We start from the raw sequence: 9030 nt of genomic DNA, 5'->3' as shown, positions 1-9030 counted from the left end.
GCTACCCTCTTCTTTGGACTCGGAATCGATGATTACAAGGCAATCCTCTTCGGCAAATATAGTTATCAGCTTGTCATTTACTACAAATTTCAACAACTGATGTAATGAAGAAGGCACCGCCCCAGACTTGTGAATCCATGGCCTGCCAAGCAAAACGTTGTAAACACTAGGAAAGTGCATGACTTGGCAGGTTATTTGAAATTGTGCGGGTCCCATCTCGACCACTAAGTCTACTTCTCCTATTGGCTCTCTTTGTGCTCCATCAAAACCTCGGACTACGGTCCCTGAAGGCCTCAGCTTGATGTCTTGCAATCCTAGCTTCTCCAAGGTGCTCCAAGGACAGATATTAAGCGCAGATCCATTGTCAATCAACACCTTCGGCAGCATTTTTCCGTTGCACCTTACAACTATGTACAGGGCCTTATTATGTCCAATGCCCTCCGCCGGCAATTCCTCGTCAGAGAAAATGATTTGCTTGGTAAATAACACATTTCCAACTACATGAGAAAAATTATCAACTGAAATGTCCTTAGGGATTTGAGCTTTGGTCAACACCTCGATCAGCGCGTCCCTATGCATGTCTGAAGAGAAGAGTAGATCCAACATGGATATCTGGGCAGGCGACTTACTCAGCTTCTCCACTACATTGTACTCACTTCTCTGAAGTCTCTTAAGGAAATCCAAGGCTTCTTTCTCGGTGATTGTTGGTTTGACGAGCGACTCGGAGTTATTTGCTTGAATCGGAATGGTATTTTCAAATGGACTCGCAACCTTTCCTGATCTGGTGACCACTGACACTTCCTTTTTTGCAATTGACTTTTCCCCAATCTGTACGTCAGGTTCATCATAATTCCATGGCACTTGTTGCAGGCTTAAAACAGGCTCTTGCTTCGGGAATTCAATAACCACTGGCTCCAAAGCCTCACTTTCGGCTGGCGTGAGATCCAAAATAAAGGGCTTTTCGTCCTCTTCAAATGGCAATTCTATGACAAAGGGTTGGTCTGTGACCCCAAACACTTCAGCTTCCCTTGTCAATTCTTTGACCGGTGCCACATACTCCGTATCATCCAGAATAATTCCAATGATATTGGCGTGTTCCGGTAAAGGGTTCCTATTTACGTTCGGCCCTTGCGCCTCCCTTTTCCGGATTACAATCTCCCCGGCTTCAACCATATCTTGGATTTTATGCTTAAGCGCCTTGCAATCAAAGGTGGCATGTCCGGGGGCCCCAGAATGATAAGCACAGACAGCTTGTGGATTATACCACGCGGGCATGCCATATGGGTAGGTAGGAGGGGGTACTGTACCAATTTTCCCGGCGGCCTTCAACTGGTCATACAATTGGTCCAGAGGCCTGCCTAAATTGGTAAATGTACGGCTAGGGGGTCGGTTGTAAGGTTCAGGAGGTTGAGGATGGTTGTAAACAGGTCTATTTGGAGGAGGAAATCTTGGGTTATATGGTGGACGAGGTCGATTTTGGGGTGGATTTGGTTGGGAAATTTGGAAAGGGGCTGAAGGTGGGTTTGGATAGCTTGGGCGAGGTCGAGGGTGGTGGATGTTGGTAGTATATACAGGGTGCGGATTTGAGTAATAAGGGTAATGGGGTTGGTAGATTGGGTTGTGTTGGTAACGGGGTCGGGGTGAAGGGTCTTGGTTCCAAATAAAGGTTGCATCCCCCTCCTTTTTCTTGAACGGTGGCTTTTTCACATTGCTTCCTTGACCTTGTAAAGCATCCAACTGAGATTTAAGGGCGGAGACATTGACAATCTTCCCAGCTCTCACAAAGTCATCAAACTCCTCAAGTTTATTTACAATTGCAGCAAACGAACATCCGGTCATGCGGAAAATCTCTTCGAAGTACGGCGGATCATGGGCTTTGATGAATGTGCGAATAATTTCATCCTCAGTCATCGGTGGTTCCACCTTCGCAGCTACTTTTCTCCACCTCTTGGCATAGGTCTTGTGGTCCTCAGAAGGCTTCCTTTTCGTTCCTTCCAGAGTAGTCCGGGTTGGCGCTAGCTCGCAGTTGTACTCATATTGTCGAATGAAGGCATTGGACAGATCGAGCCAGGTCTTCGCTTCCTCTGGCTTTAGGTTGGAGTACCAATCGAGAGCATCCCCTTCTAAGCTTTCTGGAAATAATCTCAACGGCAAATTCTCGTCATCCACTGGCTTGCCCAACTTGTTAGCAAACAAGCGCAAGTGCGTCTTTGGGTTGCCCGTGCCATCATATTTGTTGAACTTCGGAGTCTTGAACCCCACCGGCAGTTGTACGTTTGGAAATAGGCACAAATCATCGTAGTCCAGCACCCCTTGCTTGCTTAAACCTTGGCTTTTCCGGATAAATTCATCAAAACGATCCAAGCGTTTAAGTAACTTCATATCAATCTGGGCAGACGAATCTCCCATTTCTGGCTTATTTTGAAAAACGTGCTCCGGCACAACGGGCTCTGCGGTAGTCTGAAAGAAAGTCAGTGGAGTTACATGCATGTTTGGATCACCCTGAGGCTGGAATCCTTGCCCATAAGGGGGATAAAAAGGAGGATTTTGAGTATAAGCATATTGCGGATTGAAAGTTCCCTCAAACGTGGTTTGAAATGAAGGAATAACAAATGGTTCGGATTGTGGTTGTGTAGCGGGCACAGGTTCAGGTCGCACTCCGCTACTAACGAGCTCGTCAATCAACTTCTTCTGAGCGGCCATTTCTGATGCCATTTCCCCAAATTTAGTGAGTAACTCAGTCAACTGAACCCCAGGACTTGCAGCTTCCGGCTGGGTAGTGGCAACGGCCTTATCGGATGATTCTGGTTGAGTACTCATGTCTACACGATTCCTTTGGGCCTTACTTCGGGATCGCGTAATAATGGGGCTTTTCCGAAAAGCTATTTTGAAATTTACCTGAAATGAAGAAAGAACTCCCTTAGATAAACCAATGATTACTGAATTTCTGCAATTTATTCAAAAAGAGAAAAAAGAAAAAGGCATGAGTTAGTAATTATTCGAAAAATTCGGATGCATGTCCTATGGGGGGGCCCTTTTTGTGCCAAGGGTAGGCCTAGCATGATGCAACACTTTCGGAATGAGACCCATTAATCAAACCTGTTATTTGACAAACACTTTGTGAGAAGGGATTCATTGCAAAAACCAAATACATCTGTTTACATTATATTGCGAAGGCGATTTTGTACAAGATCACCAAAGTTCCTAAGCCTATCTAGTACAGAGTCTTTACTCTCTCTAGTATATGGCATCTGGACACGTTCGGCTTGATCATATAATTCCCCACATTTCCGCTTCATCTCTTGGCGCCTTTCTCGCTCCTTCTCATATAACCTCTTGTTTTCTTCTGCCTTTCCTTTGTGCACTTCGATGGATTTCTTCAACTGTACCACCTCCATGTCCTTGGCTTTAATGATGGCTCTCAGCTTCTCAATTTCCTCATACGACTCATGTTGCAACCCTTGCGTGGTGGAATCTTTCAACCAATCCTCGTATGGTGCGGTCATTACCCCACTCTGTTTGAGCTCCGGAAGATAACGAATGCTTCTATCATTGGATATTGTTCTCCAAGATTCAGTGATTTGGCTCTTCATAGGGATCTCTTTTGGGCATACCCCCTGATCAAAGAAAATGGTGACTTCACTAAACTCGGAAATCGGTGGCGGCCCCTGAATGCGACCTAGTTGTCTGAGAAATCTTTTCGGGGTATATGAGATGATTCCTTGAGTTCCCAGCAAGAGAACACGTTCGGATTCCTTAGTGCGAAGTATCGGCTCAAAGCAGTCTGTCCAATCTAATACCCACCTAATGTTGAAATCTTGCAATGTTTCCAAGTAATCCACACATTCGGATGCGTTCTTAGGTAGATCTCCCTCGTTGACTCTTTTGGGATGTGTGATTACCCAATTATATCCAACCACCGGCAAACTATCGGCAACTGATGCTTGTCTCTTAAAATGTTCCGTAGCCCATATGTATAAAACCAAGTTCGCCCCATGGAAAAACTTTTCTCCCTTTCGACAACCAGTACAAGCTAAGAAAATATCTGCGAGAATGGTCGGGACTATAGAGCATTGCTTACCCTGAATTCCTAAGAGAAGGTCATTCACAATTTTTGCTGATTTGAAGGCTATCTTTTGATCTTTTCGCGGAAAGAGATAGGTCCCAGCCATAACTACCCCATATACTAGTAGCCTTTTGCGCTCCCATACGGCTTTGGAAGTGAACACAAAATCCGTCACATGCCTCTCGAATCCATCGCGTGGCGCAAATCGTTCAAACAGAATATTCACAGCGACGCCCTGATCTGACCTTCGTAGCACGGACTCTTTCAATCCTATAATTTGACAAAATTCGGCCTTGTCGGAAGCAAATGGAAACACCAAGGCAGTTCCTCGTGTGGGTAAACCAAGGAGGCCAGCTACTTCTTCGAGTGTTATAGTCATTTGCCTATTGCCTATTCTAAAAGCAGTACACTCGGGGTCCCAAAGATGAACTAAAGCCTCTACCAAATAATTGTTGGATTTGATCTGCTTAAAGTCTCCAATTGGTCCTAAAAATTGGGCTACTTGATTCAATTCACTAGGTAACATGAAGGTGGGCCATTGTTGAACCTCAGTTGACGGTATTAACAATTGGTAGATGCGGCGAGGGCAAGCCATCTGATAATGAAGAGGGTAGTTTGTCAATTACCTTACCTACGAGTCTCATTCCTCCAGTTATGCGATAACTTAAACGTGCAGTCCCTTGAAGGGTTAAATACCCATGGGACACAAAAGGGTTGGTTTTATTCCTAAAACGGGATTCCCTACGTGGCGTTCCCTTTCTAGGGTTTATGCATAATGCCATTTTATTAAAACAATAAAATATGCAATTTGAAATGAAACGTGACCTAAGGAACCCTTTATTTGCCAGAGTAGGCCTAAAACGGTATGGCATTATGAATTTATGAACAAAATAAACCATAATTTGTCAAACGTGCAATAGCCTATCTACAAGGGTAGGTCTTAAAAGAAGGTCATGCCAGACCTCTTATTTCTTAATGTTTGTGAATGCCAAAAACAAAAAACAAGGAAACGTGAGCTCAACACATAATCACATAACACATTTGGACAAATAGATAATATAAAAGGCAATAAAGATAAATAAGAAAAGAGGGTTGGGACCCCTCCCCTCGTGAATAGTGTCCCTAGTTCAGGATAATGGCTGACTCTACCCTAGGCAATTCTAATATGAATGCATGAGGCTTGGCTTACTAATGCATCTAGACTCGATAGGTCATAGGCCCCCGAGCCTTCAGACTTAGAAACCAAGGGTCATCAATCCCAAGGTTCTTTGTCGGTGGCTCGAGCGATTCCCCAAACACCGCTACGCACACATCGTGTCACGGCTACGTGTTTGAGTGAATCTATCAAAACCTCAATCTTCGACCAAAAGCTAAAGGCTATCAACCAATAGCTTTAAGCGGAAGATTGAGTGACCCATTGGAACATGCTACACACACATCGTGTCGTGATCACATGTCCAAGTGAGTCACCTAATCCTAATAGGGTGGAGTGGCGTGACAAGCCACTAAAAGAAAAATAAATGAAGGGTGAAAAAAATTAAAGCGTATGCTCGTATGCTAGTGCTTGTTTGGAGGGGAGGGATCAAGAACCCAACACGAGGCTCTAGGGTGATGTCCCCCACCCAGATGCAATGCAAGCGCGGGATAAACAAGTACACATACATCCAATTAACCAATCATACATTCACGAGCGAGGGAGTAGTTGGATACGCGTGAAATGCAAAAAAAATCCTAAAAAAAGGAAAAAAATGCAACCCTAAAACACCCAAATGTGATATATGAAAAGGTTAAAAGAAGAAAATGGTTGATTAAATCAAATTTGCTCGGACTCTCGAAAGTCCCCAGTGGAGTCGCCAACTGTCGCGCCCCATTTTTTGAATAAATAAATAAAATGGTTTTAAAAAATGTATTTTTTTGTGATTGAAAAATGAATTGTGTTTTAAAAGAAAAATGGGTCTAAATGGGGGTTTGAGAATGCGACGATTTGACCCAAAATGTAGTTTAAAAAGGGTTTTTTGAAATCAAAATCGGAGTCGCCACTTGGTAATGAGTTAAGGTGTACCAAGTCACCTAAAAAATGTATTTTTAAAGAAAAATAAGAAAAAGTAGTGAGAAACCCTTTTTAAACGACTCCTAGTCCACGCAAACCAACGAAAAAGGTTCGGGAGTCACATTTGACGAAGGAGAAGGCAAGGATAAAAATCCAAGGCACCCCTTCGACCTAGCCCAGGCTAGTTGCGTGATTTAATCAAAGTTTTTCTTGTTTTAACCAAAGAATTTATTACATTTGGATGCACTACATGAATGCAAAAGAAAAGAAAAAATGCAAACTTAAATTCTAAAATGTCTCTTGTAAGGTTTTTGGTCCCAACCACATGAATTGTGGCGGCCAATAAAGGAAAACCTTATAGAGGTCGATTAATGCAAATGATGGCTAAAGTACAAGTGTGCAAGTGTATAAAAAGGTGCACGTGTGAAATTGTATGAAAAATCCAAGTGCTTGTGTGCAAGTGTATGAAATATAGTGATAAGTGCATATAGGTGTAATTAAGTGCACTTTTGTGAAGTAGAAATCAAAATGAACAATAAGGAAAGGAAAAGTGATAAGGAAATGTGAATTGAAAAATGAATAAAATGATAAAATGAGACTGAATGATCCTAAAGGAATGCATCAGATCGGGTATGGGAATGACTCCTAACTTTTTCGACTTCGATTTTTCCCTTTGATTAGAAAGCAAAACTAGCGTGCTAAGGCTATCGAGTAGCCACACTCGCTCGTTTCCCTTATCGAAAGGGGACTCTTCAGGCAAATGAACCCTATAACTAGTATGAAATGCAAAAATCCTAAATGAAGGGAAAAAGGGTTTCAAGGAGCATGCCAAATGCTAAGTTAAGAAAAATGCATGATATGTGATGAACACGCAAATATGTACTAACGAGGGGAAGTCCCTAAGGGTCTAGCGTTGGACTAGCCCATTCTATGGATTCCGACTAGCGTTGGACTAGTGGAAACGTACATCCGTCCATCACATTCATTCATGGCTATGGAAAGCGAGTAGACATGCCAAACACTTATAAACACATAGCACATAACACTTAGCATGCTCAACTAGATGCAAGAACCTAATAAAGCAATTAAACATGTAGCAACAAAAACAAGCAAGGGGAAGGGGAAGTGGACCAGATGCTCTCCGAGCCCTATCTATTACAAGCCAAGAGGTGTACACATACCCCATAAAAGCATAAAGGGGAAGGGAAAATGGACCAAATGCTCTTCGAGCCCTATCTATTACAAGCCAAGAGGTGTACGCATACCCCATAAAACTTAAATAAAAGTAAAAGCAAGTAAATGCACGCAAGGAGGTAAGGAAAGCGGAGTAGGCATGCATATTCACATAACACGTAGGAGCACGTAGGGTCAAATGAAATGCAAATGAAGGATAGAGTGTACCTCCCTTGAAGTGACGCCCTAACGTAGTGAAATTACTAACTTACCCTCCAAAATAATAAAAAGGTCAAGGTACCACTTAAATTATCAAATAATCACATGAAACAAAAAATTAAATATGAAAAATGAAAGTTAAACACTAAAATGAGTCAATTAAAGTATTTACATAGACAAACCAACCATGTACAAAGCAATTAATGCAAGAGGGACTTAATTAGAGGGACTGAAAATTTCTGAAAGAGAGTAAAATAAAGTACCAAAATTGATGACTTAAGATGAGACCCATAAAAATCAAATGCAAAAAATGTGATTAGAACACAAATCCAAGCTAAAAAAAAATCTATTAAAACTTATTGAATCTCAAAATGTATCCTAAAACTCGCTAAACGTCTTACCCAAAATCATGTCAAAGCAAACAAAAGCAATTAAGATTCTAGAACGGCAAGGTTAATCAAATAATTCAAGTAATTGAGCCATGGTAGAACTAAGGTAGTCATGGAAGTTACGTTGCCGTTGTTTTAGGACCTAATTGCAAGCACATGAAGTCATTCAAGTCCAAATGAAACGCTCAAGAGTCTCAAAGATTTCCAAACGATAGAATGCCAAACAACTGTTCAAATTGTAATAAACTTAGGACTCAATCGCGAACCAAGGACCCAAATGCAACCACTAATCTAATCAAACAAAGTCAATTGAGACATTTTAGGAATTTTGAAAGTCCAAGAGCCAAGGAAAGTCAAGCAAAAGTTAAAATTCAGCTATTTCATGATCCAATTGCCAGAATTTAGAGTATTGGTGGGCCTTTGTAGCATTACTGCAAAATCACAGGGATCCAATTGAAGAAATTATTCTATTTGTCGGGTCATAGTGGAACAGGGGGAGACTTGGGGATCAAAGTGCAATTTTTAGAATTTACTTCATGCATGCATACGAGACAAATCTCTGCAATACGAATTTCTATTGAAGCTTTCTACAACGTTGCTCATGCTCTTAAATTTCAGCAAACTTTACCCAACAAATTCACACAAACATCTCACTAGAACTCAAACTCCAACTTCTACCAAGCTTATCATGTATGCAAGAGCCATAAATGAAGAAAATTTTCATGCACACTTCATACAAATGAAATGGGAAAACATACAAGTGAATTTTCTGCAAAAGATTCAGCAATTCTTTAGATTTTCTATACCATTCTAGCCGAGCCTTTCTTTGAATTTATTATGCAAACATTATCCCCCAAATGCCAGGATTTGAACTATCACTCCTTGACTAGACATACGACTTTATTGCAAGATAGAAACCAGAATTGAAGTTTGACCAACAAGAGCAGAATTAAACGGCAGAACAGCAACAAAAAGAAAGAAAGAAGGCCGCAAGTTTCTTCACTATACAAACACCAGATTTTTTATTCAAAAGTGTGGCTTAGACTAGGTATCTTTGATCCCACAACACAACTTTTGACCAAGCTACCAACTATACCACCAACATGATCCAAACAAACAAGAAATTTAAAGCA

The sequence above is a fragment of the Coffea eugenioides genome, chromosome 2 (genome assembly GCF_003713205.1).
Source record: "Coffea eugenioides isolate CCC68of chromosome 2, Ceug_1.0, whole genome shotgun sequence".
In the NCBI taxonomy this organism is placed as follows: Eukaryota; Viridiplantae; Streptophyta; class Magnoliopsida; order Gentianales; family Rubiaceae; genus Coffea; species Coffea eugenioides.
This window is presented reverse-complemented; position numbering follows the sequence as displayed.